Raw genomic sequence first — 21,809 nt, forward strand, 5'->3', positions numbered from 1 at the left:
ACTGAGTCCATCCTTATTGCTCCAGTTCCAATACCATATATCTGAAGACGGGGGAAGGGGCAATTCCTGCACTGGAGTTCCCAGGGAAAAGAAGCACATTGTACCTCTGGGGCTCCAGTCCAGCACTGTCGCCGATACCTGACAAGGCACTCAGGAGTGCCTTGTAGGTGAAACCTGTAGGTGAAACTTTTTATCCCAAACCTAAATTCTTTTCTCAGAGGTGCTCAGCAGAGCTGATACTAAAGCTGGGATTTTGAGAGCTGGGGACAGGGGAAAATGTAAGGGGATCCCAGACTACCTGACCAGTGCCAAATCCTGGGATGCTAAACCAGACACCTCTGCACCAATTGCTCACCTGTAGGCCCTTCTCTGTGCCAGACATGAGTGATTTTGTCTGGCTGGAATCTGGCTGGAGGTAATGATTCCAGAGAGCTGTCCATCAATCACAGAAGGCACAGTTGGGAATGACAGTTGCTGTCTTAGAATTTTTTCTTGCAGATGTAGCTGTTGAGTTGGTTGCAGTTTCTATCATTCCATTTCGCAAAACTGTAAACGGTTTCTTTAAAAGAGAACAAATGACAGCATTAGGTCCAGAAGTTAGGAGGCACATGAAGAATAAATAGTCCAGATTAATTTTGCTTTCTGATCTGATCACAGCTTAACCATTTCTTATAAAAATGCTGTGGTGAGGAGTATACACGACTCAGATTTTAGCCTGGCAACCACTGTTTTCAGAATACAACATGAATGTGATGGTTGTTGTTGTTACAAATTGCATACCACCCTTCACCCAAATATCCCAGGGCAGTTGTCACATACAATTTACTATCCAGATCGACAGCATTTCACACGAGGAATTCAAGCACATAACAGGAAGTGTAGGTTTGCACAATTAATCCATTTAAATAAATAAATGAACAAATGTAGGAGCATGTTCTTGCCCCCTCATCTAGGGTGAATGCAAGATAAGTGGTCAATTAAAAGGTCATCTGGAGAAACCCTAAGCTGGCAAAGGATCAAACACTGCCAAAGGATCAAACCTAAGCCGGCAAAGGATCAACCCTAAGCCGGAAACCCTAAGCCGGCAAAGGATCAAACACTGCCAAGCTGGCAAAGGATCAAAAACTGCCAAAATCTGCAGTTCATACATGAGTTCTCTAGGGAGACAGCCAGAGCCATGAAATGTTTTGCGAACCCAGTCTCAGATCTATTTCAGAACTGCAGTCTATTCTACTTTCCCACAGAAAGATTACTTCCCTCTTCTCCTGGTGGGAGAGGAGGATTTGGCATAATTGTCACATTCTCAGCTCCCACGGAGATGCTTCACTGGAACATAAAGTGACCAACTCTCTTTTGTTAAGTCTGAGATGCTGGACAAGTATTGTTCCAGGGCAAGGATAGCCCTACTCAGAGAAATCTGATAGGAGCCCAAAAGATGTAAATTAGAAACATTAGAGAGAACTTTCTGTCAGCAAGATCTCTTTGACAGTGGAAAGTTGTGGCCTCTCTTTCCTTGGAGGTTTTTAAGCCAAGGTAGGATGGCCATCTGTCATGGATGCTTTAGTTGAGATTTCTACATTGCAAGGGTTTGGACTAGATGACCCTTAGAATGCCTTCCAATTCCATGATTCCATGATTCTATTACATCTTGGTTGAGGAGAAACATTTCTTACCTCAGCATCTTTCCATGACAACTTGGTATCAAAATATCCATAGCAGTTGCCCTGGTTTTGCAGCCAACCACCAGGACACGACAGGGCCTTGGCTCTGAGGAGAAAGGAACAAAGCAGTAAGAAGGTTGTTCTTCATGTGAAATTTCATTTTAGCTATACTGCTAAAAGGGTTGACTGCTTTGAGCAATAAAAGATAATTTTGAAACCAATGAATATTCATATGCATTTCTACAATGCAAAGTAGAACGTATTTTCCCCACGTTCCTAGTTGAAGGTGGTCACCACCTCTCTTCTGACATTATGGCTGCTGTTTCATATTTAGAGGAACTGAAATCAGATTTTTCACTTATAAGGAAGCTCAGCCTTTGAGAAAATAAGTGCCTATCGGCACTCCTTAGATGCTAAAAGTCATGGTGATTTGTTCCATGAATATTTCCTCAAAATCATGAAGCAGTTGTCTTCATAGAGATGACTCAGCCAGCCATAGTCCATCATTTTGTCTCTAGAGTGTCCTAAGGAAACACTACAGAGGATAAGTGCATGTTCTGGAAGCTGAGCAATAGAGGCAGTACAGGATTCCTTTTGGTGTACCAACCTCCCCACTGTACCAAGGATTCCCTGGCCGAGCTGCTTCAGGTCATGGCAGATATTCTCCTGGAGACACCTAGTTTGGTTGTTCTAGGGGATTTTAACATCCATGCTGACACGACCTTACAAGGGGCTGCTTGGGACTTTGTGGAAAACATGGCCTCCATGGGGCTTTCCCTGAATAAGTTTGGCCCAACTCATAGTCGCGGTACTTGGCATATCTAAAAGCAAGCCTGGAAATCCTGGAACTGAACCAGGGAGAGGAAAAACCTAAGGCAAAAGAGTATGGACAGCAAAGAGACTGAAATCTCAGTTCCCCCTTCAGCATCTTTTATTTTCATGGAAGAAAATGGACCTCACTAAGCTCCATTTTTAAATGTAGATATATACCGTATTTTTCACTCTATAGGACACACTTTTTCCCCTCCAAAAATTAAGGGGAAATGTGTGTGCGTCCTATAGAGCGAATGCAGGCTGCGCGGCTAAGCCCAAAGCCAGAACAGGGAGATGGAGCACTGTAGAGCGCTCTGTCTCGCTATTCTAGCTTGGGGGTGGCTGCGCAAAGCTATCCCTGTAGCCTTTGGAGCACAGCGGGACCTCGCGCTGTGCTCCAAAGGCTTCAGGGATCTTTGAGGCTGGCGGTGGTGGGAAAGGAAAGATCAGGTTGAAAGGAACCTGAAGCCTCCGGAGCCCAGAGGAAACTCCCCCCGCGCTCCAGAGGCTTTGGGTTGCCTTCACTGAAGCCTGGAGAGCGAGAGGGGTCAGTGTGCACCGACCCCTCTCACTCTCCAGGCTTCCAAGGTAGCCGCCTGAAGCCTCCCGCTGCGCTCTGGAGGCTTTGGGTGAATGCACCTTGAATGCACCTTGTTTTAGAGGGGGAGGACAAGGAAAAAAAATATGTTTTCTCTGTTCTCCCCCTCCTATGATCCGGTGCATCCTATGGTCCGGTGCATCCTATAGAGTGAAAAATATGGTATATATACCTAGCTTGAATTTACAGAAGCTATTTTCACAGTTGTGGCTTCTTTGCCACGTGGATTTGTCTGTCATGGAATCCCTTCATGTAACAGAGGATACTGGGAAATGTTCCAGTGTAAACACTCCATTTTGAAGGAAGCTGGCCATTCTTGTTGGGTATCAACAATGCAAAGTGAGTCTGTGCCCTTGAGCAAAAGGTGCACTCTGTTCCCCTTTCATTTTAATATCAAACATATTGAACAAAGGACTCCGCCTAGATATGGACTAAGCTCCAGGTGTTAGATGCATTATCTGATATTAATTATGTGTGCTTATTTTTATTTATGGCATATAAATGTATTTTTCACCCTATAGGACGTGAAAAGAGGGTCTCGCTCTCCAGGCTTCAGGAAGCTCTGCGCAACCCTCCGGAGCCCGGCGCAAAGCCGCACCGGCCTCCGGAGGGTCGCACAGAGCTACCTGCCTTCCCGGGCTCCGTTCTGGGGGCTGGGGGAGGGGGAAGCTTGGGCTTCCACCTCCCCCAGCCCCGCAAGCTGCCAGAGCGATGCCGAAGCTGCGGGCAGCTTCTGCATCGCTCTGGGACCCGTTCTGGGGGAGGGGGAAGCTCGGGCTTCCCCCTCCCCCAGCCCCGCAAGCTCCCAGAGCTGCCTGTTCTGGGGGCTGGGGTCGGTGGAAGCTCGGGTTTCCCCCGCCCCAGCCCCGCGCCTGGGGGGGGAATAATTTTTTTCCTTTATTCCCCCCCAAAAAACACTAGGTGCGTCCTATAGGGCAGTGCATCCTATGGGGCGAAAAATACAGTACATCCTTTCTTTCTTCATCTGTACTCTATATATGTCTAAAAGGCTGAAATTCCTTCCTCCTTTCCCCTGTCTCTGACCTGACTAAGCTCCGTATAAGAATTAAGGCAGCCAACTTGGGAGACAGAGTTGTAGAAAGAGGACTCCATCACTTCAACAGAACTGCACCTGGGTAAGCTGGAGTTGGGGTTGGGGAGAAATTCAGTTCAGTTTCCATTTAAAGGCAAACTTACTGAATTTGCAGTGTCTGAAACAATATGACAGCCACCCTTTGAAATTTGTCTCTCTTTGAATTTTTCAACACAGTTGCTTCGGGCTTCGGGCTGCAGGCTGCTGTCCGCAAGCCTTGGGAGCCCGGCGGGCACTCCCGCCATGCTCCTAAGGCTTGCGGATAGCTTCCTGAAGCCTGGAAAGCGAGAGGATTCAGTGCACTCTCCAGGCTTCTAACTACGCATTCTGTTGCTTTCTCTTAATGGCTATTCTCTCAATAAAGTTCATTCTATCAAAAGCAAAATGTGTGTCTCTGTGCCTACGTTCTGCCTATGAAGAGCTCAGAAGCTCTTTACGAGTGAAAGCAGGACATCAGAGAAGCTTGTTCTTTTCAGAGTGAATTAGGCAAATCTTTAACGAACTCCTGCATAACAAAACACTTTTTTCCCCACAAGAACCGGAATATTCAAAATTATGAACATAATAGACACTGTCTCTGATCAGATATTCTTTTTTAAAAATAGTTTTTTGTTCTGTAAAACACAGCTTGGGTTGGGGGTTGGGGGGGTGGTTTTCATCAGGAAATTGGCTCATGTTCCTGTTGGGAGTAATGCACAAGGCTTGCAATATGCTACCTGAACACAGATAACACCCAAGAGTGTGAAAGAGACAAAAAGGAGAATGCATGGTCCAATTAGTGTCACCCCTCCAAAAATAGGTTCTTACTCAGTCCCCCTATAAAGGCTCACACAACAAAGGGTGGGAGGATGGGTGTCTCAAAGAAAAGATGGGAGAGTGTGGGGTGGAAGAAGCTTAAATGTCCTGGTCTCCACTTCCCCCTATAGGGCCAAATGCCCTCACATGGTTGCCCACACGCCTCCATAATGAGAGAGACCATCTCTCCTCTTTTTCAAGGGGAGCTTAGTGTGGTAAATGTGCAACTCCAAAAGAGGGGGGAACATAAGTTTTATACCAAAACCCTTCCCCTAGAAAAAGCTGTCTATAATTTCCAGTGCAGTCTGTGTAGGTCTCAGAATAATATGTGGGAAGGGAAGATACAGTGCTTATTGCGGCTATACCCTGCCTTCAAAGTTAATATAAAACTATTGAACATTCGCAGGCACATATCTCTCCTCAAAATCAAATGTTTCCAAATTCACAACAAACAATGAGCCTTTGGGAACAGAGGAATGCAAATTCAAAGATCAACAGCTTTAGGCAATTTTAGAAGAAGACAATTCAACACGATTGGAGGGTTTCAAGACCTGCATACCGGAAGGAGTGTCTCCACCTGCATCATTCACCGTGGACACTGAGGTCCGTCTCTGAAGGCCTTCTGGCAGTTCCCTCACTGCAAAGTGAAGTTACAGGGAACCAGGCAGAAAGCATTTTTTGTAGTGGTGCCCGCCCTGTGGAATGCCCTCCCAGCAGAAGCAGCAAAATGGATCACTGTCTTTATGGGTGTCTTTTAAAGAAAATAACAGCATGTGACTTTATTCTTGATTTGGGTCTTATATGTCATGCTCTCCAAGAGCTCTGTGAACTAAGTTTGGATTTTTAAAAGTGAAATACTGATTTGTATGCAGGAAGATAAAAGAATACAGTTCAGCTTTTTGAAGAAAGAATCCCAGTCCAATTTCTCAACACTCATCACTATATTTGTCTTTCTAACTACCCAAGAGTTCAGAGCCTCTCCTTTTGTTTCCTTAATGGACCATTACCTAACCTGGTAATTCTAAAAATCTGCTTGCAACAAATTTAAGAATTTGCTTAAAAATCAAATCTAGTATATTAAATCTGTGTGTCTTCTGTTCACCCATCCCAAGTGACATTCAAATCCACCATCTGCAGTGACCATGTTCTGTCCCAATAGCTCTGATGGCATTGTACATCATACCTTTGGCTCAGGTTTGGTATCCTGAAATGAAAACAAGTAGAAGGTCCCAGGACAGTAGTGTCCATGGAACAGATCATTGTTCTTCACCGCTTCATCCCCAGAAGTTGTTGGAATACAATGCCCTTCATCCCCAGCAAGCATTGGCAGCAGCCAGAGATGATGGGCGTTGCCGTCCAATAATATCAGGAAACCTAATGCAAAAGATACTTAGGCTTCTGTGGGGATAGACAAAAATCGCATGTGGGATGGCATCTGAGGAAGGCAGAAGAAGAGAAGAGATATCTGGTCTGCTGTTATGACGGAGTGTTTAACCATCCAGGTTACACTGAAGGGATATTGCTCAGTAGCAGAGCGCACAATAATAATAATTTATTATTTATATGACGCCCATCGGACTGGACTGCCCCAACCAGTCTCAGCTTCAGATACATAAGGACAAAGTTTAATTACAGTGGTACCTCTAGTTATAACCTGAAACTGTTCTTAACTAGAGGCGTCCTTTCGCTAATGGGGCCTCTTGCTGCTTCTGTGCTGCTGGCACATTATTTCTGTTCTCATAATAGGGAAAAGTTCTCAACTTGAGGTAACTCTTCCAGGGTAGCAGAGTTTGTAACCTGAAGCATTTGTAACCCGAGGCATTTGTAACTCGTACGACTGTACTAACATCTGAAGTTAATAAAGCTCAAGTTGCATGGGAAAAAGACCCTTTTGATGTGCCATGGAGCATAAATGCTATTCAGAGCAGACAGTAATTGGATAGAAGGGTGAATGGTCTGAATCAGAAGAAGGGATATGTACATTATTTTATTATTTTTATTTATTGAGTTTATATACCACCCTATACCCAGAGGTCTCAGGGCAGTTCACAGAAAACAAGCCTCTTTTTTACCCTGCACTTGTGTCAAATTCTCTCCATTCAGAAAGTTATGCCCACTGTCCAAGGCACTGCTTCACAAGAGAGAAGATCTTGGGCTATAGCAGAAATCTCATTAGCATAATAACTTTGCTTGTTCTGAGACTTGAGGACCTTAGCAAAACAAATATCTCACCCTGTAATTTTTATAATTATTGATCAGAATCACTACTTTTAAATGTCCCATGGCAAATCAGATGCCAGGCACAATATAAGCCACAGAAACAGCCCTTTCCAAATGTGATGGTCCTGTATTGTAGTCTATATAGGCACCTGTCCTATCAACTTACATGAATCCAGTTAGGGACGCAGATTTGAGGCAGGTACATGCCTCCATGGAGCCAAGTTTCCTTATAACTTCAGCCAAGACTGAAATGCTGTTAGTGACTATAGGTAAACATGATGGCTTCCAGTTCAGCCCAAGAATGGTTAGCACGCCACCTGCTTTTCCTGCTGTTGCTGATGCATTATTCTTCTAGCAAGATTTTGAGCTATTGCAGATTGGAAAAAACAATTCAAACCAATTCGTATGGTCCTCCAGCAGACATGGTCATCGGTGAATTTATATCCATTACGCTAGCAAACTTCAAAATGCAGAAATTTATGGAGCGCCCACAATCCTCTTCATTATCTGCTCAGTAAGTAGTTACTTAGTAAGTAGTTCTCAGTAAGTAGTTAGGGGTGTGGGTGGCGCTGTGGTCTAAACCACTGAGCCTAGGGCTTGGCAATCGGAAGGTTACTCCCGTTGCTCGGTCCCTGCTCCTGACAACCTAGCCGTTCGAAAGCATGTCAAAGTGCAGGTAGATAAATAGGTACCACTCCAGCGGGAAGGTAAACAGCGTTTCCGTGCGCTGCTCTGGTTTCGCCAGAAGCAGCTTAGTCATGCTGGCCACATGACCCGCAAAAACTGTCTGCGGACAAACGCCAGCTCCCTTGGCCAGTAAAGCGAGATGAGCGCTGCAACCCCAGGGTCGTTCACGACTGTACTTAACTGTCAGGGGTCCTTTATCTTTACCTTTTTAAGTAGTTACTTTTTGATTGGGAAATTTTCTGTTCTGTCCACTGATTATTCATGACTTGATGAAATACACGACTGCATCGGCTTCTGTCTTCGGTTCTCCTGTCAGCCTTCACAGGGAACATTCAGATTTTTGTCCCACCACTTGAGTTAGCAGAAATAAACATCATCAGTCTAAGGCACCATATGCAACCTAATCAAATCCCTCTACACCACAAGGTTAACAATATTTTTCAGAGTTGTCTTTCAGGTAGGATATTCATTCTTGTGGAAAGAATTAAGAAGTACTTCAATACAAATTTGGACTTGCTTGAAATGCTATTCTACTCCCCCCCCACCACCACCACCACAGTTCATTGTTGTGTTTCTGTATTGCTACACTGAAGTGGAACTACCTACAATTTGATATTCTTTTAGATGATACCTACAACTTGATATTCTTTTTTTACCAAAAAAATCACCTTTTCATTTTGAGTCTGATAAGCTGCAGTTCCCTCCTTTTCCCTCAAAGTGCAAAGCCCAGCAGTAGGGACACATTAACTTGAAAACAAGTCCCTTCATTGTGTTCAGTGGGTACAGGGCCAGAATCCTGTTGAAATCTATGGGTATTCCAAAGTGCTTAAGTGTGGCTACTAGATTGCCCCTGCTTTTTGCCCATATGAGCCCCATCCACAACCCAGCTGAAGTTTTCAAACTACTTCAACCCATAGATATTGCAAGCCATAGATGTTGCAACCCATCCCTGTGCCAAAATTTTCTTGCAAGTAAGCCTTGTTCAGTTCCATGGGCTTTGCTCCACACCCCAAACATGCATCAGCTTTTAGTCTGACAGGGCAAATCTAGGCTTACCTACTCGAAGTAATCACCACTGAACTTAGTGGTGTTTATTCCCAGGTAAGTGGCTGCAGCCATATTGCAGCTTAAATCAGATTTGTGTGAAAGGCAGTTCCACAGAGCCCAATGGGATGCTTCCTCTCAAATATTTGGGATCCAGAAGAGCTTTCCTTAACACATGTTTACATGGGAATAAGCAATTTCCAATGGAAGGTTGTGTGATCACACCCTATAATCCCACGCACGATTATATGGGAAGCGAATCCCATTGAATAAAAAAAGAAGATGAAGATTTTGCTTCCCAAGTTGTTTTTAGGTTTTTTTTTAAAAAAGGAAAGCATATCTATAAGGCTTAGATTCAAGGGCTGCTAAAAAGACATTGTGTGTTAAAGCACACTGGTATACTAAAGAGTTGTTTCCCAGGTTGAATTGAGAACACATTCCCATGAATACTTCATGGTTCAGAAATGGAAGGGAGGTGATGGACAAAGCAGCAGAACAAGAGGAAGCCATGAACATTGCGTAGAAGAAAGAGGCAAAGGGAATGTTGGGAACATGCAATGATTTACTCAGTATTAAATCCCACTGTGTTGGTGATTTTGACACTAGTTAAGTGGGGAAAGAAATAGAGCCTGACTGAACTTGGCAGGTTAACTGCTTTTTGTTTCTGAGTTTCCAATATCCAACCCCACCAATTCATCCACAGCACAGCAATGGATCTCCTTGAATCTACTATTTCCATACTGAACATCTAATCATAATATCTTAGGAGACTGCTGTAGTATCATTAGTTTGAATGAAATGTTCTTGTCGTGTAGGCTGAAACATCCAAGTTAAAGACATGCATGAATCAAAATGAAAACTTCAACACAGTTGTTTCTCTTCTGTCATGTTTGCAGTCATTCTTTGTCTCATTGCAGAATGATCCCGAAAAACTACCAGCATGTTCTTGCCTTCATCTTTGCCATGCAAGAGATCAACAAGAATGCCAAAGTCTTATCCAACATCACACTGGGATCAACATTTTATGAGAATGCTTTTAATCCTTCGCAAACTTGTTGGAACACTCTTGCTCTTCTTTTCATGGGACAACGAAATCCCCCCAATTACCACTGTAATGGGGAAGATAAATTAATTGCCGTTGTTGGAGGGCTCACCTCCCAAAACTCCCTTCAGATGGCCAATATATTAAACACCTACAAGATTCCACAGGTATGTGTGTAGACACATAGATACAACCACAAGGACAGACATACACAGAAAACCTCAAAAAGCATCCAGGTTAGCTTTCAATCCCATTACATTATGTTTTCTACACATATGTCCTACGTTAGACTTGGTATAGGTACATGATTATGTTCAAGCCTCCTAGCTATGTGTTGCCAACACTGCCGTCTCAAGTAGCATTGGGATTTGGGGGGGGGGGGATAAACCCAAAGTACTAATAATCCAAGCTCTGGTTCTCCAAACCTGGCCATGCCACAAATCATGTAATCATAGGAGCATCCAGCTTCCTGCTTAGAAACTTCTCCTAGTTGGAGACTTAATAATGCCACGGGTGTATACTTAGAAAAGTAAGACCAGGTGGTCAACCACCACAATAATGAAGTATTCTTTCTATGAACAAATGGATGGTTTTCGGATTCCTAAAAATATATTGCCTTTCCCTTTAGCTCAGCTATGGCTCCTTGGATCCAGGGCTGAGTGACCAAAGGCGCTTCCCTTCCTTCTTCCAAATGGTCCCCAATGAAGAAGCTCAGTATGATGGCATTGTTTGGCTACTCAGGAAGTTTGGGTGGAACTGGATTGGCCTCCTTGTTTCAGATGATGACAGTGGAGAAACCTTCCTTCGTACTCTCAGACCAAGGCTTTCCCAGAATAATCTTTGTATTTCTTGGACACTGGTGATCCCACTAGTGACAATTTTTTTACCTAATGAGCTACTTCAACAAAAATTGAGACCAATCATGTTTGCTCTCACACAGAGGCAAATGAATGTGATTCTTGTCTACGGAGACAGTCAATCTCTAGAGGCTTTGAGACTGGTTTTAGTCTCCTGTGAGGTTTCCTTTATGTACCCTCTGGAGAGGGTGTGGATTACAACAGCTCAATGGGATTTCACTGCAGTGCTGGTTAGAGGCAAATTTCCTTCAAAATCCTTCAATGGCACTTTGTCATTTACACTCCATTCAAATCCAGTTCCAGGGTTTCAGGACTTTCTACAGACCATAAATCCATGGCAGCCAAATCTTTATTTCATCCAGCAGTTCTGGGCCAGTGCATTCCTCTGTTTATTCCCAGATCTACTTGAAACAACTTACGAACACTGCACTGGAAGGGAGAAGCTGGAGAAACTCACTGGACCCGTGTTTGAAATGGAAATGTCCAGCCAGAGCTACACCATCTACAATGGCGTCCATGCAGTAGCACATGCTCTCCATAGCATGTATTCCTCAAGAGCCAAACAGAAAGTACTGGCTGAGAAATGGATGCAGCAGAAAGTTAAACCCTGGCAGGTACTGTCAACTACTCTCCTCAGTATTAGAAGCACAGGAGTTATTATTACTGTTCATATGTTTCACAGATGAGCCCTGGCATGGAGGAGAGGCCTTGGGGATTTTCATTGGTGAGCTCTATCATTGGGAGGGACTTGATCTCAGTTAAAGGCCACATGCATTGCATGCTGCACATTCAAAGCTCTTTAAATTAATCCATCCCAGGATTCTCCTACTTGGGACTGTGCAAGGGCCAGGAGTGTCCTCTGGTATTAGAAATGGGTTGAAACCACAGGTGTATGCCGAATAGAACTGTGGCAATTCAGAGTAGACAGTTCTGGGCTACAGAGAACAATGGTTTAACTCAGCACAAGGCAGTTGCATATGTTAATGGGGAGTTTTTTGAAGTACCTGGTATCTATGCCAAGTTAAAAACATACCAAGCCATGTTTCATAATATTGAAACTGGAAAGGCTTACAGATCAATTGCAGAGCATCTGCTTTCATTCAAAAAGTCCCATGTTCAACCCCCAGCATCTCAAGATCATGATGGGAAAGACTCTGAAACCCTAGAGAGCCAATAACAACCTGTGTAGAAATGAGTGAGCTATATAGAGCAATGATTTCACTCACAGTAAGGCAGCTTTCAGCATCCTAGAACATACTGATGAGTAATAGTAAAAATCCAAAGATTCACTTGGCAAACACAAGAGAGAGAGCATAGTAGCCTCCAAGGTTTGTTATGTTTTTTCTCTTGCAATCTAGCTTCACTCCTTCCTGAAGAACATCCACTTCAACAACAGTGCTGGGGAAGAAATCTCTTTGGATGAGAAGGGGCAGCAGGCAGGTGGCTATGATCTCCTCAACTTGGTCACATTTCCCAATGAGTCCTTCCAGAGAGTCCGAGTGGGGAGAATGGACCCTCAGGCCCTCCCAGGAGAAGAGTTCACAGTGGATGGAAGTGCCATCGCATGGAATCCCAAGTTCAAGCAGGTGGGTGTGACCATTTTTTTTGTTTTAATCATCATCATCATCTTTTATGAGAAGATAAGGGGATCCAGAAAAGCAGAAATGGCTACAAAGGAGAAGTGTGAGGAGAGAAGCTCTGTAACTCACTGATGAAACACTGTTTTTCTTACGTTGTTGATCCAGAGCTAGTTTGAAGCTAATTCAGAGATCAGGAATAAAGAACAAGGTCTTTCTGAGTGGGGAATTGGCAAGTGTTTAAAGCTCTTGAAAAGGGACTGTTGTGCTCTAAAATGCATTGTTGCCAACAATCTCTGCCATGCGGAGCCCAGGTAGAAAGAAAATTATCCACCACCTGAAGTGTGTGGTCACTAATGTTGATGGATGGAGTGCTGGTGATATCCTGTCCCAGGATGTTGGTCTACATCAGGCTGATGGTGACGCCGAACTCCATGCATGCTGAGCCATAATGTGTGGGATGAAAGCATCCAAAATGCTAAGGAAAGTCCTGGTGCTCAGAAGGTTATAAAACCCTGTGCTGTCACATGTCTGAGGCAATTAACTGATGGATTGATTGAATTTATATACCGCCCAATACCCGGAAGTCTCAGGGATATTCAGAGATTAAAACCGACATATAAAAAACACATTTTAAAAGGGCATAGTTATGTCAGTTTGTACAGTTATGGCAATTATGAGCAGTCTAAACAGTTAGAGCAGCAGGAATGTTCTCTTGTGCTGCTGTCAGTCTGTAACAGTATTTATCTTAGATAAAAATCTATGTTAGATATATTAGCAATGTAAGCAACACCTACATGCATTATATATTTTAATCTGCAATGTCATGTACACTAAATAATAATTTATTCTTATTTAAACTTCAAAAGAGTGTCTCTAGGAGGGAATCAGCATTGGGTTATGAGGAATCAATCTATCAAGAAGTAGAAGGTTGGCACTAGCTTCTCTTTGCCATTCAGACATGTGCTGGGCTGGACAAATGTTAAGTGACAGCACAAAGCATCTTTATCGGGGGGCCTGATGCTTGCCCAGGGAGCAAATGCTTGACAGCCATTCTCTAATTTCAGTCCTGTGACTTTTCTGCTGCAAAGCAGACATAGATGACAATAAGAGTTATGTAGAGAAGCAAGCTTATTCGATTCAAAATCCCTTGCTTGTCATTACCATTAGATGCTGCCCATTTCCACCTGTGTTGAGAGCTGCCACCCTGGACAGAGTATGTTTGCCCAGCAGGGAAAGCAAATCTGTTGCTATGACTGTGTTCAGTGCCCTAAAGGGAGGATTTCAGTCCAGAAGGGTAAGTGAAGGAACCCAAGTCAACTGGAATTCCCATCTTCCTCTCCAACACAGACATTCATGTTTCAGTCTTATTATGTCTGCTTATTTTCTGTCATGGATCCCAAGCACATGTGTTTATGTTATTGACACATATTCTCCTTTCCTCTCCCCTACCTTTTGCACGCCTATTCAGGCATATCCTATGTGCAATTACATCCACATGGGAGTAAGCACCATTGAAATCAGCATGGCATACATTTGGGTAGAAATCATTAAGATTGCATGCCATAGATTCCCTTTTCTCACCATTGAAACTGCAGCCAACACATTTTCATCTTCTGTTATTAACAAATAGTAAATTATCTCCTCTGTTGTATCCACACAGTTTCAATCATTAGGAACAGTTATTTCTTGTCAAATATAGATTTTCCTGATGACAGGCTACCCAGCTGTTTCATGCACTCCCAAGTTCCATTACGGAAAGTGTAAAAAAGAAACACTGAGCCACAAGCTTAGAAATGCAAAAACATGGGGCTGGATGCAGAGATAGACATGTTTAAGGGGGAAACACTGAAATCAATCTGTATAATGCAACCATGACAAATAAATATGAATGGATTGATTACTACAGTTGAGATGCTCATGGAGGAACCATCACTTAGTTGAAAAATTAGGCTTTGGTTCCTCAGTTGAGTAATATGTTCTGCGTACAGCATAATAGACACTACCAATAATATTATTAATTATTGCTTCAAGAAATACTAAAAGCATGCTTCTCACTTTCAGATGCAGATCACTGTGAGAAATGCCCCGATGATCACTACCCAAATGCCTTTCAGGACCAATGTATTCCAAAAAAAATAAGCTACCTATCCTATGAGGAGCCCTTGGCGGCAATTCTGGCCTCCTTGGCTCTCCTGCTTTCTCTGGTCACAGTTGTTGTGATGGGGACCTTCGGTCTGCACTGGAACACTCCCATTGTCAAAGCCAACAACTGGGGCATCACCTGCACCTTGCTCTCTTCTCTGCTTCTCTGCTTTCTCTGCTCCTTCTTATTCCTTGGCAGGCCTACAAAGGTGACCTGTGTCTTGAGGCAAACCGTCTTTGGCATCGTCTTCTCCATTGCTGTTGCTTGTGTGTTAGCCAAAACCCTCACTGTGGTTTTGGCATTCATGGTGACCAAGCCTGGGAACAGCCTGAGGAAATGGCTTGGGAAGAGGCTGGCAGGATCCCTTATCAGCTTCTGCTCTCTCATTCAAGCTGGCATCTGTCTTGGGTGGCTGGCATCCTCTCCCCCATTCCCAGAGTTTGACCTGCACTCCCAGGATGGGCAGATCATAGTGCAGTGCAATGAAGGCTCCGACATCATGTTCCACCTTATTCTCGGCTACATGGGTCTTTTGGCCATTGTGAGCTTCTCTGTGGCTTTCTTTGCCAGGAAGTTGCCTGATACTTTCAATGAAGCCAAGATGATTACCTTCAGCATGCTGGTCTTCTGCAGTGTTTGGCTGTCCTTTGTCCCCACTTATCTGAGCACCAAAGGGAAATACATGGTGGCTGTGGAGATCTTCTCCATCTTGGCCTCTACTGCTGGCTTACTGGGTTGCATCTTCCTCCCCAAAATCTACATCATTATATTTAGGCCTGAGATGAACAGTAGAGAGAGGTTAGTAAGGAAGAAGGATGACCATAGTTGAGAGGGTGAAAGAGATGCCGTTAGCCAGGGACCTTATGTTCTGACAAGGAGATGCTATTTCCTTTGTTTTTATATTATATTCCGTCTTCTATGCCATCCAAGGAGCACATAATTCTCCCTCTCTTGCTATCGTTTTCTCAACAACTCTGTGAAGAAGCTTAGATTGAGAAATGGCATCTGACCCATGGCTGAATGGGGATTTGAACCGTAGTTTCCCAGCGCCTAGGACAACACTCTAATCACTACACATTAGGCTGAGGCTATAATACTGTTACTTACAGGGGTCTGCTTCACCAGGGTGTTGTCCAAATGGAATGTTATGTGGAAGCAATGTGTAGATGCTATTTCCTTTGCTTTTACCTTTTTCTCCTTATGCCAGCATTTCCCAAACTTTGGTCTTCAGCTGTTTTTGGACTACAATTCCCACCATCCTTGACAACTAGCCTTGCCAGCTATGGACGTTTGGAATTGTAGTCCAACAACAGCCGGAGACCCATGTTTGGAAACCCCTATTCTATGCCATCCAAGTGTTCATGGTGGCATACATGGCTCTCCTCTCTCTGTATTGCCTTCACAACAACTCTGTGAGGTAGGTTAGACTGAGAGATTTTTATGTATGTTGTTTTGTTGACTTAATCTTTGTTTTTTGGCCTACCTTTCTATACCCCCAGAACACAAACTAAGGAGAGCACAATGTGAAATACTGTTACTTACAGGGGTCTGCTTCACCAGGGTGTAGTCCAAATGGAATATTATGTGGAAGCAATTTGCAGCAGGATTGAAAATGGAGTAGCTGCTGAGTGATTGAAAAATAGGACATCAAAATCATTTGAGCTCTTATTAATTCGTGCTAGTTAACCATTCTGCTTACCAAAATAAATTAGAAGTTGGTGGGACATGACCTTGATCCCAGGAAGACCATAACCACACAGTTCCTAAATAATAGAGGTATCTTTTAAACGAATTTCATTGCTCAAAGTTAGGATATATGTGTGAGAGAGCTTTGTATTCATCTGGCTCTTTTTCCTCTTTTGTTTTGTTCTTTTTATTATTTTCTGTTTAGAATAGTTTCTTTTTATTGTATTGTGAAATGTCTGAATAAAACCTTATACAAAAAAGATGTGTGACACGTGTGTGCGTAAGTGTGTGTGTGTATATATTTCAAGAAAAAAATCCCCAATGGACCATACAAACATGCAAAGCATCAAGCGTAATATAAATCATCTGGCAGTGGACATACATGTTTAAACTCAGACTTCTGGATGCTGTGAGAATATTTTCTGTGTTCCTGTAAAAGATATTCAGACCAGCAGCCCTACTTACACACACACACTAGATACTCTTTATACATATATATAAACCATCTCTGCACAAGTGAGTGTCATCCTTCCATAATAACCCAAGTGTTGTGGGGGGTTGTGTGTGAGGAAATTGCTGTCACCAGAAAAATGCAGCGGCTACAAAGTTTTAGTAGCCAATATCAGGGACTAGCTACACCATCCTCTAGTAGTTGAGTCAACTGGGTGCTAATGGGGGGTGATGGGAGCTGAAACCCACCCTCACCCCTGTCTAGTTTTTCTCCCAGCCATAATAATCACAATCACAATCATAACAACATCCCAGCCAGAGTGGGTGGCTTATAGGATATCTAAAAACAAGCCTGTAAATCCTGGAATTGAACCAGGGAGGGGGGAAACCTAAAGCAAAACAGCATGGACAGCAAAGAGATTGAAATCTCAGTTCCCCCTTCAGCCTTTTTTATTTTCATGGGGAAAAATGGACCTCACCAAGCTCCATTTTTAAGTGTGTGTGTGTATACCTAGCTTGAATTTACAGAAGCTATTTTCACAGTTGTGGCTTCTTTGCCATGTGGATTTGCCTGTCACGGAATCCCTTCGTGTAGCAGAGGATTCTGGGAAATGTTCTAGTGTAACGACTCCATTTTGAAGGAAGCTGGCCATTCTTGTTGGGTATCAACAATGCAAAGTGAGTCTGTGCCCTTGAGCAAAAGGTGCACTCTGTTCCCCTTTCATTTTAATATCAAACATATCGAACAAAGTACTCCGCCTAGATATGGACTAAGCTCCAGAAGGCAGATGCATTATCTGATGTTAATTATGTGTACTTATTTTTTATTTAGGGTATTTGCTTTCCAACCCATTGTCAGAAACATAACTGTATAGTGGTCATAACCATAAATTAAGTCCACACTGGAGGGAATTCCAGGGAAATTGAAACATATTTATCCTATCAATATCTACTCAACATGTAAATTAAGTCCACACTGGAGGGAATTCCAGGGAAATTGAAACATATTTATCCTATCCATATCTACTCAACATATGGCAAGTGATTGAACTTTCATCCTTCTCCCTTCCCTGCCCCAACCCCCAACCTCACCAAGATCTATATAAGAATTGAGGCAGCAGCTTCAGAGACAAACCTGCCCCGGCATAAAGCAATATCCATCACCTCACAGAACAAAACTTGGGTAAGTTGGAGACAATCACAAACTTACTTATGATTCTATGGCTACTGATTTATATTTTGTATTGGGGGCTCTCACTAGCAATATACTCTATACCCACATATCTGTCCACATCCTTCTTCCAGCAAAGTCCCATTCAGTTCTCGCAGGTAAGTGAGTATACATATATTATGCGGGTTTGTGGGTTGAGAAGTTAAGAATTAGAAAGCAAGGGCATGGGTGTAGTAGAAGAAGTAGAACACTCCCCATTTAAGCTCCCCACCCTCCATCACCACAGTTACTTATATTCCAGTTGAGCCAAGGAGGGGGAAGTTAAATAGCATGAGGAGGCAAAGAGGGGGGAGGAGTTTAGCTCCCCTCAGTCATTTCCCACTTTCTTCTAAAATCTAGACCTCATCAACCCCCAATTTAAAAAAATGAATAACGCAAGTGATTTCCACAGTTTCGGTTTTATGGAATTCTTGCCACATTGACTCTTCTGCTATGACTCAGTCTTGCATGTGGTAGAGGATTCTGGGAAATATTCCAAGGCAGTCTCTCCATTTCTGAAGGATGGAAGGTCAGTCTTGTTGCAGGCTAACTATGCACTACCTGAAGTGAGGGTGTGCCCTTGGAGCAGACTCAGCACCCCATTTCGCTGGGACCTTTCCTTTTTCAAAATAGAAAGCGGTGAAGGAAGTGCCCCTCCTGGATTTGGTTTTACAGTATCTCCAGATGGTAGACCTGTTCTTTGATTCTGGACTTGTTCTTTGAGTTAAGTCTTTTTATTGTATTTAGAATATTTATTTTCCCATCACCTTCCACACAAATACATTCATGCAACCAAATCATGTGTTTTTATGAGTATTTGAAGTACATCCTTTCTTTCTTCATCTGTACTCTATATATGTCTAAAAGGCTGAAATTCCTTCCTCCTTTCCCCTGTCTCTGGCCTAAGCTCCATATAAGAATTAAGGCAGCCAGAATTGGGAGACAGAGTTGTAGAAAGAGGAATCCATCACTTCAACAGGACAGCACCTGGGGAAGCTGGAGTTGGGGTTGGGGAGAAATTCAGTTCAGTTTCCATTTAAAGGCAAACTTATTGAATTTGCACCATCTGAAACAATATGAGAGCTGAAACACAGCCACCCTCTAAAATTTGTCTCTCTTTGAATTTTTCAACACAGTTGAATTTCCCATTGAATTTCTCCAGCTGTGTAAGATGGGTTAAGATCACTGGGGGGACGGGACGGGACACACCCTGATAATTCCAGTGATTTTCATTCAGCACATGCAAAGCCACCTCTGTCCTGCCTCTGCCATCTCCATATCTCCTTTTTTTTTTTTTACTATTGCTAGTGGGCTACGCAGGGACAGAGCAAGGGGGTGCGGTGGAGGCGGTGCGCCCCAGGTGTCACCACTGAGGGGGGTGACCAAATGCCAGGCAGCACTCACCATAGGGCCTGCAGCATGCCCGAGCCACGCGTCTTTCCTGGGAGAAAATTGGTTAATGCACATTGCCAATGGGCAGTGCTTTTTTTCTTTAAAATGTTTAGGAGTACTCTCATTTCCCTACTCATATTGAAATACAAATACCTGACTGACAGTTGTATCCAACTAACTCATACTCAGAGTAGACTCCTTAAAATCAATGGACTTTCATAAAATACTAACCTGGGTCTGTTGATTTTGATGGAACTATTTTGAGTATGACTTACAATCCTGAGAGAAGTAGGACATTGATGGAGAAGTGTGTGGCAATGTGGAACTCAACATCTAATTGTTATTTTGTCAGACCTTGCAAATGGTTTCCTTACCTGGAAAATATAGGAGCTCCACACAATGCTCATAAGGGGCCCAGTCGTCTGGTGTGGTTGGGTACCAGGATTTGTAACCACTCTTAAACCTGTAGACTGATCCATCAGGCCACCTCCAACACCCATTCTGCAAGATATAGAAATTATAGATCATGTAAGTAAGGAAATGAGAAGCCTGGTGTCAATATTATCTGGATATCTTGGTCTGTGGGAAGGCAGTGCCAGCTATGAATGAGACAGAGGAGGATCTGCATGGAAAATAATATTGATGTAGCATGTGGGGTTCATTCTTGGGTATTATTATATATGGAAGGAGTGGTGGTGCTAAGAAGCCACTACTCTATGACAATGACTTGGAATAGAGCAAGTGAAAGCAACTCACGTAATGAAGCCCAATCCACACGTTACTTCCTTCTTGCTGGGACGCGGAGATGTGCTTGGCAGTCAGGGCTGTCTCATCCACATTAAGGATAGAGGCAAGGTGGGCCCTATGGCCATAGCTATGGCATGCAGTCTAAGAATGGAGAAAGAATGAAAGACGTTTTGCCACAACCGCCAACAGAACCTGATTCTTTCCTTTTTTCCAAAAAGTCATTCCCGTAGTGTCTCACAACACATCAAATAACAACAGTTCAAAAACCATATCTCACTAAAAGGAATGATGCAGAGTTGGAGCTTTCCAAATGTGAGCAAGTTTGTGGAATTATCAACGTTTTTATTTATTTTTCTGAAATTTGACTTTCAGGAGGCAAGTCTTACTGGAAGACTGTGATCAATTAGTGCTACATACCAAGTTGCCAGGCTTAAACTTTTGTGCACTAATGGCACCTCCAGATCGACAGCATTTCACACGAGGAATTCAAGCACATAACAGGAAGTGTAGGTTTGCATAATTAATCCACTTAAATAAATAAATGAACAAATGTAGGAGCATGTTCTTGTCCCCTCATCTAGGGTGAATGCAGGGTGAGTGGTCAATTAAAAGGTCATCTGGAGAAACCCTAAGCCGGTCTTCCTACAAACCCAATTTATTTTATGTAGGTGGAAGCATTTTTATGTGGAATGTTGAAAAAGCTGCAAAAAGTTACAGAAAGGGAGTACAGTGGTACCTTGGGTTACAGACGCTTCAGGTTACAGACACTTCAGGTTACAGAAACCACTAACCCAGAAATAGTACCTCGGTTTAAGAACTTTGCTTCAGGATGAGAACAGAAATCATGCTCCAGCAGTGCAGTGGCAGCGGGAGGCCCCATTAGCTAAAGTGGTACTTCAGGTTAAGAACAGTTTCAGGTTAAGAACGGACCCCCGGAACAAATTAAGTTCTTAACCTGAGGTACCACTGTATTACATTTAAATAGAGACAAGGAAATTTGAACTTGGGAGATTTGCTTGCAATGCCTAATTTATTTTAACTTGAGCTCTGGAACCCAAATTATCAGCACTGCACCCGACTACTTCCCTCTTCTCCTGGTGGGAGGGGAGGATTTGGCATAATTGTCACATTCTCAGCTCCCACGGAGACGCTTCACTGGAACATAAAGTGACCAACTCTCTTTTGTTAAGTCTGAGGTGCTGGACAAGTATTGTTCCAGGGCAAGGATAGCCCTACTCACAGAAATCTGACAGGAGCCCAAAATATGTAAATTATAAACATTAGAGAGAACTTTCTGTCAGCAAGATCTGTTTAACAGTGGAAAGCTGTGGCCTCTCTTTCCTTGGAGGTTTTTAAGCCAAGGTAGGATGGCCATCTGTCATGGATGCTTTAGTTGAGATTTCTACATTGCAAGGGTTTGGACTAGATGACCCTTAGAATACCCTCCAATTCCATGATTCCATGATTCTATTACATCCTGGTTGAGGAGAAACATTTCTTACCTCAGCATCTTTCCATGACAACTTGGTATCAAAATATCCATAGCAGTTGCCCTGATTTTGCAGCCAACCATCAGGACAGGACAGGGCCTTGGCTCTGAGGAGAAAGGAACAAAGCAGTAAGAAGGTTGTTCTTCATCTGAAATCTCATTTTAGCTATACTGCTAAAAGGGTTGACTGCTTTGAGCAATCAAAGATAATTTTAAAACCAATGACAGATAGGTAGCCGTGTTGGTCTGCCATAGTCAAAATAAAAAAATTCCTTCCAGTAGCACCTTAAAGACCAACTAAG

The 21,809-nt window shown here is 43.2% G+C and overlaps 1 protein-coding gene and 1 long non-coding RNA gene across 2 annotated transcripts in view; one reads left to right on the forward strand and one right to left on the reverse strand.

The window, feature by feature from the left end:
• LOC308461789 (C-type lectin-like) overlaps positions 1-21,809 on the forward strand; it is a 110,275-nt gene that overhangs the window by 20,551 nt on the left and 67,915 nt on the right. The window lies entirely within an intron of this gene.
• Positions 418-20,161, reverse strand: LOC308460728. Its single transcript, XR_013978757.1, has 3 exons — positions 20,028-20,161; positions 19,646-19,772; positions 418-559 (listed from the first exon to the last, which is right to left on the reverse strand). It is a non-coding gene; the product is annotated as an uncharacterized lncRNA (long non-coding RNA).

This window comes from Podarcis pityusensis, assembly GCF_964106645.2.
Source record: "Podarcis pityusensis genome assembly, chromosome: 13".
Lineage (NCBI taxonomy): Eukaryota > Metazoa > Chordata > Lepidosauria > Squamata > Lacertidae > Podarcis > Podarcis pityusensis.